General features: G+C 44.5%; 1 pseudogene; it reads left to right on the forward strand.

Moving 5' to 3' along the window:
- Positions 1 to 1,294: 1,294 nt before the first annotated feature.
- Positions 1,295 to 3,222, forward strand: LOC146554622 (glycogen debranching enzyme-like; annotated as a pseudogene).
- Positions 3,223 to 9,343: the final 6,121 nt, after the last annotated feature.

Consider the following 9,343-nt stretch of genomic DNA (forward strand, 5'->3'; position numbering starts at 1 on the left):
AGTGAATCTGCGTTCGACTGCTCCGCCTAGGGTCGACAGTGCAGCCTAGGCGGAGTAGTCGAACGCAGATTCACTGAGCGCTCCACACAGACAGCATCGTCAGAAGGACAGTTGATAAAATAAATTACAAATGTTGTATTGTTCGATACATATGCGTACCGAACCGAAAGCACTGTATCGAACGGTTCAATATCGATACGAATATCGTTGCACCCCTACCTACCAGGGGCAAAAGCCCCCCAGACAACATAGCCCCTGGGATCCCTGGGACACACAAACCCCTCCACCACGATAAGGTAGCGATTCAAGGTGGGGCAATTCAATTCAATTTTATTTATATAGCGCCAAATCACAACATAAGTCGCCTCAAGGCGCTTCATAGATACAGAGAAAAACCCAACAATCATATGACCCCCTATGAGCAAGCACTTTGGCAACAGTGGGAAGGAAAAACTCCCTTTTAACAGGAAGAAACTCCGGCAGAACCAGGCTCAGGGAGGGGCGGGGCCATCTGCTGCGACCGGTTGGGGTGAGAGAAGGAAGACAGGATAAAAGACATGCTGTGGAAGAGAGACAGAGATTAATAACAGATATGATTCAATGCAGAGAGGTCTGTTAATACATAGTGAGTGAGAAAGGTGACTGGAAAGGAAAAACTCAATGCATCATGGGAATCCCCCGGCAGCCTACGTCTATTGCAGCATAACTAAGGGAGGATTCAGGGTCACCTGGTCCAGCCCTAACTATATGCTTTAGCAAAAAGGAAAGTTTGAAGCCTAATCTTGAAAGTAGAGATAGTGTCTGTCTCCTGAATCCAAACTGGAAGCTGGTTCCACAGAAGAGGGGCCTGAAAACTGAAGGCTCTGCCTCCCATTCTACTTTTAAATACTCTAGGAACAACAAGTAGGCCTGCAGAGCGAGAGCGAAGTGCTCTAATAGGGTGATATGGTACTACAAGGTCATTAAGATAAGATGGAGCCTGATTATTTAAGACCTTGTATGTGAGGAGCAGGATTTTGAATTCAATTCTGGATTTAACAGGAAGCCAATGAAGGGAAGCCAAAACAGGAGAAATATGCTCTCTCTTTCTAGTCCCAATTCAAGCAGCATTGTTAGAACAACGATAATAACTGACAAACACAAATGTCCTCACTCTGTGTGCCACATTTGCTGTTAGAAAGATGCAAAAACACAGAAGTTTAATTGGCTTAGAGAACTTTATATTACAATTTGAATTGACAACATCAGTGAATCAAAGGAAAGTCCAGGTTGGTACTGATATCGTGTCCTGTGCCTTTTGTGCAGAGATGGAGCAGCGGTGGAGATAGTTGGTCTGAGTAAGTCTGCAGTTCGCTGGGTGGTGGAACTTCACGCCAAGGGCCTGTTCCCATACGATGGAGTTAAATTACACAGAGATGGTATGTGACAAACTCCACTGTTTTCACATAAACGAATTCCCCATCGTCATTCACCTAAAACCAAACCACCTTATTCCAGGTAAGGAAGTGTTCATCTCGTACTCCCAGTGGAACGAGCAGCTCAGCCAGTCCTTTGAAGCTGGCTTCTGGGTGTCCGGTGACCCAGATGACCCTGATGAGAAGCACCCTGAGCTGGTGCACAAGAAAGGCATCTATAAGGACAGCTACGGCGCCTCCAGCCCCTGGTGTGACTACCAGCTCAGACCCAACTTCACTGTCGCCATGGTGGTGGTAAGCCAACCACAGCCAACGCCTCGCTGTGATCTTCAGTACTGTGTGAAAAACACTCAGTAATAATTACACGTACGTGTGTGTGTGTGTGTGTGTGTGCGTGCGTGCGTGTGTGTGTGTGTGCGTGTGTGCGCGCGTGTGTGTGCGTGTGTGCGCGCGCGTGTGTGTGCGCGCGCGTGTGTGTGTGTGCGTGTGTGTGTGTGTGTGTGCGTGTGTGTGTGTGTGTGTGTGTGCGTGGTGTGTGTGTGCTCCAGGCTCCAGAGCTGTTCACGGTGGAGAGAGCCTGGAACGCTTTGGAGATAGCTGGGAAGAACTGCTGGGACCACTGGGAATGAAAACCCTCGATCCTGAGTAATACATTTAAGCTTCTAACTAAACGCCGCAGCAGAACGCGTGTTCAGTAACAGCAGTGAAAGACTTAAATGGCTCTTATTGTGTTGTCTCAGTGACCTGGTTTACTGTGGCGTCTATGATAACGCACTGGACAATGACAACTACAACGTGGCCAGAGGCTTCAACTACCACCAAGGACCGGTGAGTCCCACGTCTGTCACTGCAGATGGTTGAACGCAGTGCTGAACAGAACGCCAACCAGAAGAAATGTTTAAAAGTTAACTTTAATAATGCATCAGATCTCCACTGGTAGAAAAGTCAGAGACATGGACTCTGGGTAGAAAATCATCCACCTACAGGCTGCGCTCAGAGGATTCACTGTCAGATTTCGGATACATTACCTATAACGTGTCACACAACCTGTTACACACTTTGTGTTTGTGCGTAGGAATGGCTGTGGCCAGTCGGGTACTTCCTGCGTGCTAAACTCTACTTTGCAAAGAAGCTGGGAGAAGACACGTACACCAAAACGGTTACCTTGGTGAAAAATGTTCTGTCACAACATTACACTCACCTGGAGAGGTAGGCCGCTCTCCCCTGTACCTCTGATGAAACGACTGCCTTTTATTGCTTTTCTTTACTAACCTGTCCCTACCTGTCCACCTCCACCAGGTCTCCATGGAAGGGTCTGCCAGAGCTGACCAATGAGAATGGCCAGCACTGTCCATTCAGCTGTGAGACCCAGGCCTGGTCTCTAGCCACTGTGCTGGAGGTCCTGTATGACCCTGTAGACCTGTGCAGAGGGCCACCTGTTGCTCAGTTCATCACCAGCCAATCACAGCATCCACTCAGAAAAGTGGACGAGAGGGTCAGTGTGGATGGAATCACACTGTTTTCTTTTTTCCCAGAGGGGGGTTCTGGTAGCATTTCCAAATAAATACTGCAGTGCTTAAAGTGTTTACTAACCAGCCTTGATTGCATTTGGTTGTAGTTAAGTTTGCAAGCTAAATAAAAGATAAGGTCCCAGCAGAAAGCTGATGTAGCTCATATTTCCTATGTTTCCCATATGACCTGAATGCAGCACATTTTAAAGTCCAGCCAGTCTTTAGACTGTAGCAGCTGCTAAGTGTGGTGAACGTTAACGTGTCTGATCCTGCAGACATCCATACCAAAGACATGATCTTGGTATGGATGAAAAGCGTTTGGTAGGCGTTGACTCACAGGGTTGGTGTTAAAACCATTATGAGCCACTGTGCATTCTGTCCCCATAGCAGTTATTTTAAATAAAAAGAGAAGATGTTTTTCTTTGTGGGTCATTGCTGTTCACCAAGGCTCATGTTTGCTACTGAAATCTGCTGTGTGCTTTTATCCTACATCTGTCACAGTGTCCTGTCTCCTGACCTGCAGCGAACACCTGCTGCACGACGAGCTGTAGCAGCACTGGTAGCGTGTTAATGTTGGTGTGAGTGTAGGTTAAGTTTAGCTTCTCTATGGAACAGAAAAACCCTCCAGCCTGTACCTTTACACCTGTCATACAGGGAGTGCAGAATTATTAGGCAAGTTGTATTTTTGAGGAATAATTTTATTATTGAACAACAACCATGTTCTCAATGAACCCAAAAAGCTCATTAATATCAAAGCTGAATGTTTGTGGAAGTAGTTTTTAGTTTGTTTTTAGTTTCAGCTATTTTAGGGGGATATCTGTGTGTGCAGGTGACTATTACTGTGCATAATTATTAGGCAACTTAACAAAAAACAAATATATACCCATTTCAATTATTTATTTTTACCAGTGAAACCAATATAACATCTCCACATTCACAAATATACATTTCTGACATTCAAAAACAAAACAAAAACAAATCAGCGACCAATATAGCCACCTTTCTTTGCAAGGACACTCAAAAGCCTGCCATCCATGGATTCTGTCAGTGTTTTGATCTGTTCACCATCAACATTGCGTGCAGCAGCAACCACAGCCTCCCAGACACTGTTCAGAGAGGTGTACTGTTTTCCCTCCTTGTAAATCTCACATTTGATGATGGACCACAGGTTCTCAATGGGGTTCAGATCAGGTGAACAAGGAGGCCATGTCATTAGTTTTTCTTCTTTTATACCCTTTCTTGCCAGCCACGCTGTGGAGTACTTGGACGCATGTGATGGAGCATTGTCCTGCATGAAAATCATGTTTTTCTTGAAGGATGCAGACTTCTTCCTGTACCACTGCTTGAAGGTGTCTTCCAGAAACTGGCAGTAGGACTGGGAGTTGAGCTTGACTCCATCCTTAACCCGAAAAGGCCCCACAAGCTCATCTTTGATGATACCAGCCCAAACCAGTACTCCACCTCCACCTTGCTGGCGTCTGAGTCGGACTGGAGCTCTCTGCCCTTTACCAATCCAGCCACGGGCCCATCCATCTGGTCCATCAAGACTCACTCTCATTTCATCAGTCCATAAAACCTTAGAAAAACCAGTCTTGAGATATTTCTTGGCCCAGTCTTGACGTTTCAGCTTGTGTGTCTTGTTCAGTGGTGGTCGTCTTTCAGCCTTTCTTACCTTGGCCATGTCTCTGAGTATTGCACACCTTGTGCTTTTGGGCACTCCAGTGATGTTGCAGCTCTGAAATATGGCCAAACTGGTGGCAAGTGGCATCTTGGCAGCTGCACGCTTGACTTTTCTCAGTTCATGGGCAGTTATTTGGCGCCTTGGTTTTTCCACACGCTTCTTGCGACCCTGTTGACTATTTTGAATGAAACGCTTGATTGTTCGATGATCACGCTTCAGAAGCTTTGCAATTTTGAGACTGCTGCATCCCTTTGCAAGATATCTCACTATTTTTGACTTTTCTGAGCCTGTCAAGTCCTTCTTCTGACCCATTTTGCCAAAGGAAAGGACGTTGCCTAATAATTATGCACACCTGATATAGGGTGTTGATGTCATTAGACCACACCCCTTCTCATTACAGAGATGCACATCACCTAATATGCTTAATTGGTAGTAGGCTTTAGAGCCTACACAGCTTGGAGTAAGACAACATGCATGAAGAGGATGATGTGGACAAAATACTCATTTGCCTAATAATTCTGCACTCCCTGTATAATACACTTCATATGATGCAGTTAGTATTTCTGTACCACCACTAAATATTCACACTCGGCAGGTAAGAAGTGAACAACAAAGGTGCTATTGAGATGCTGGTAATATCCAGTGTACACGTAAAGAATTCAAGCTACAAATATCCTTAAAACTGTAATAATGAAAAATGACAAAGTATTGAACAGTCCTGACACCATCTGAAATCTCAGTAATTAGAAAGCATTTCAAATTAATTAATATCAGCTTGTTCAGGCTCATCAAATATATATATAATTGAATTTAAGCTCTCTTGTTACCAAGGTGTCACACAACATATATCCAGTGTTGGGAAGGTTACTTTTAAAATGTATTCCATTACAGATTACAGATTACATGCCCCAAAATGTAGTTTGTAATGTATTCTGAATACTTTGGATTACTTAATATATTATCATGCTTTTCACAACTACATGAATGTCCTATTGCTGTGTGATTTGTTACTGTTACTGAAGGTTACTCTCCACACCAACACCAACTAGATGTTTAAATCTTAATATAAATGAGTAACAGTAGGTGGACATTAGGTAAAGCTGCACTTTTTTCGTATAGAAAACTATTCCGTGCGTATATAAAACAGGTCCGCAGCTCTGAACCGTAGTAAAGGGACCTCTGGCTAATACGTCGGGCTCGTAGCTGAAAACTAGCTTTACTTTGTTGTCTGGGTCAAGTTTGCTAGCAGAGACAGAGAGAGGCGTTGAAAGGCTGCTCCAACCGAACTTATTGTTTCAGAGGAAAACACGAACACAGTGTACAGTCAAGTCTTGATAGCTTACTTACAACTGGGCTCGTCAGGCACTGACTTGGCTGCAGTGGTTATTATTATATTTACATGCTTCCAGCTCCCGTTTCTGCTCAATGACAGCTCGTACTTTTCCTTTCTCTCCCTCCCTCGCTCACAGACACATCACGGGTATGGCAGTCCATTCTCCCTGCAGCACGGACTATCACTCCCTCCAGTTAATACACGACACCACGGTTCTTCATTCACAGATGGATTTATTCTTCCGTCACACTTCTCCTCAGAAACCCCATAAAATCCACCGTCAAACTGTTATTACATAAAAGTACAGAATGACCAACATAAATATTACAAATAAACATTTAAACCCAAGTTAACAAATACGCGATAAACAAACACAGTTAACGTACCTCGCTGGCTGCACGTAACCGTGAGGGAATGAGTCCGCTTCAGGAACAACTTAACAAAAATAATTCCCAATTTCTTCTTCTTTGCAGCTTTCTTTTACTTTAAACTGCTTATTTATTCCTTCTTCTGCCTTAGTTAACTTATTAACTTAGCTTCTTGCACATGCCTTTTACTTCCCTTTACGTCACTTAAACAAACTGACATAATTTACATTTATGGCAGTTAAACGGACTACACTGCCCATCAGGCTGCATGCTTTAGCGCTATGCCTGTAACACTCTGCCTGTTGCCTTCATATTAAATCATTTAAAATATATATTTCTTCACGTCATTATGAGACGCAAGATTGAGACACAGACATTAGAGCCAATTAATCCATGTTTTGTTTGGGTTTCCACCGGCGTGGAAACCAAAAATAGAGCGGGGACAGCCGAACATATCAAACAGGACAAGACCGCCGTGTAATCCATTTATTTCAACAAAGTAACTGTATTCTGAATACCACCTAACGGTAACTGTAACGGAATACAGTTACTCATATTTTGTATTTTAAATACTTAACGGTGGTACATGTGTTCCATTACTCCCAACACTGCATATATAAGTTGGTTTATAATAGTTTGACCACAGTGCACACCTAAACAGAGGTCCACTGAATAAATGCTGGAACCCCAAGAATGTAACTGAAACGTATGTGTTGTTCACACAATGGCAGTGCTGAATAAACTGTTGACCTTAGTGCTCTCACCTCTGTGTATGTGTGGCTATGTACAGCTCTTCTCTTCAATTCAATGTTATTTACACAGCACCAAATCACAACAGCAGTCGCCTCAAGGCGCTTTATATTGTAAGGTCGACCCTACAGTAATACATACAGAGGAAAAACCCAACAATCATATGACCCCTATGAGCAGCACTTTGGCGACAGTGGGAAGGAAAAACTCCCTTTTAACAGGAAGAAACCTCCAGCAGAACCAGGCTCAGGGAGGGGCGGGGCCATCTGCTGTGATTGGTTGGGGTGAGAGAAGGAAGACAGGATAAAGACATGCTGTGGAAGAGAGACAGAGGTTAATAACAGATATGATTCAATGCAGAGAGGTCTGTTAACACATAGTGAGTGAAGAAGAAACACCCAGTGCATCATGGGAATCCCCGGCAGCCTACGTCTATTGCAGCATAACTAAGGGAGGATTCAGGGTCACCTGGTCCAGCCCTAACTATATGCTTTAGCAAAAAGGAAAGTTTGAAGCCTAATCTTGAAAGTAGAGATAGTGTCTGTCTCCTGAATCCAAACTGGAAGCTGGTTCCACAGAAGAGGGGCCTGAAAACTGAAGGCTCTGCCTTCCATTCTACTTATAAATACTCTAGGAACAACAAGTAGGCCTGCAGAGCGAGAGCGAAGTGCTCTAATAGGGTGATATGGTACTACAAGGTCATTAAGATAAGATGGGGCCTGATTATTTAAGACCTTGTATGTGAGGGGCAGGATTTTGAATTCTGGATTTAACAGGAAGCCAATGAAGGGACACTGCAGACATAGAGGACAGCTACAAGTACCTGGGGATCCCACAGGCAAATGGGAACCATGAAGAGGTCGCTAGGAAAGCTCCAACCACCAAGTATCTGCAGAGGGTCAGGCAGGTCCTGAGGAGTCAGCTGAACGGTAAGAACAAGATCCGGGCTACCAACACCTACGCCCTGCCCATGATCAGGTACCCTGCTGGGATAAGTTGAGCAAAGGAGGAGATAGAAGCCACTGATATCAAGACTCCTGACCATGCATGGAGGGTTTTTCCCCAAGTCCAGCACCCTGAGGCTGTACGCTAAGCAGAAGGAAGGAGGCCGGGAACTGGTGAGTGTCAGCAACACAGTCCAGGATGAGATAATGAACATCCACGAATACATCAGGAAGATGGCCCCAACTGACCGCGTGCTCAGTGAATACCTCAGGCAGCAGACCCCAGGTGCAGGCTGTGTAAAGATGCCCCAGAGACAATCCAGCACATAACAGCAGGGTGCAAGATGCTAGCAGGCAGGGCATACATGGAACGCCATAACCAAGTGGCCGGCATAGTGTACAGGAACATCTGTGCCGAGTATAACCTGGAAGTCCCGAGGTCACAATGGGAGATGCCCCCAAGGGTGGTGGAGAATGACCGAGCTAAGATCCTGTGGGACTTCCAGATACAGACGGACAAAATGGTGGTGGCTAACCAACCGGACATAGTGGTGGTAGACAAACAGAAGAAGACGGCCGTAGTGATCGATGTAGCGGTTCCGAATGACAGCAACATCAGGAAGAAGGAACACGAGAAGCTGGAGAAATACCAAGGGCTCAGCTGATCACACTCAGCTGTCCCGTCCTGAGGTTTTGATAAAGAGGGTACAGAGCGTGTTATGGTTCAAAATATTGGGGATGGAGACAAGAGAAAAACCAAAATAACAACACTGGTCCGGCCGGGTTAAGTCAAACGATGATTTTAATGGTCACACACGTGGGAGATGGAAACTGAATGCAGACAGCCTCTGATCTCAAAATGGTGGAGGATTACTCAAACTCTTATAGCCTCTGGTGCTCCCACCTTATCATAAAAGCCTAAACATTCACATGCTTTTCTCTCACACGGCGCCTAAGCTACGACCTTGGCTCCCCGTTTATCTGCTCCTGCTGAGATGGGGCAGAAAACTCCAGCATGCTCTGTTCTCTTCTAATCAGACAAATAAGGCGATGACTTTCTGCAAACAGTATTTCTTATAACATCATAAAACAATATCATTCATCCACAATAAATCAGCAGTCTAATGTAATTCAAATCAGTTTAACGAATGCAATAGTTATCAGCTTCTTCTAATTCAGGAGAATACTGCAAACTAAAACTACGTAATAATTCACAATCTTTAACTAGGGGTATAACATGGCATAAAATAATATTATAATCTAACAATTCCCCCTGATGAGCTCGTTAGAATAATGAGCTCACCAACACCCTATAATCCAGTGTGGCCGGGTTCATCTCTT

Source organism: Mchenga conophoros, linkage group LG18, assembly GCF_057382185.1.
Source record: "Mchenga conophoros isolate Kocher_MC1m ecotype Shallow Benthic linkage group LG18, M_conophoros_male_GT1.1, whole genome shotgun sequence".
In the NCBI taxonomy this organism is placed as follows: Eukaryota; Metazoa; Chordata; class Actinopteri; order Cichliformes; family Cichlidae; genus Mchenga; species Mchenga conophoros.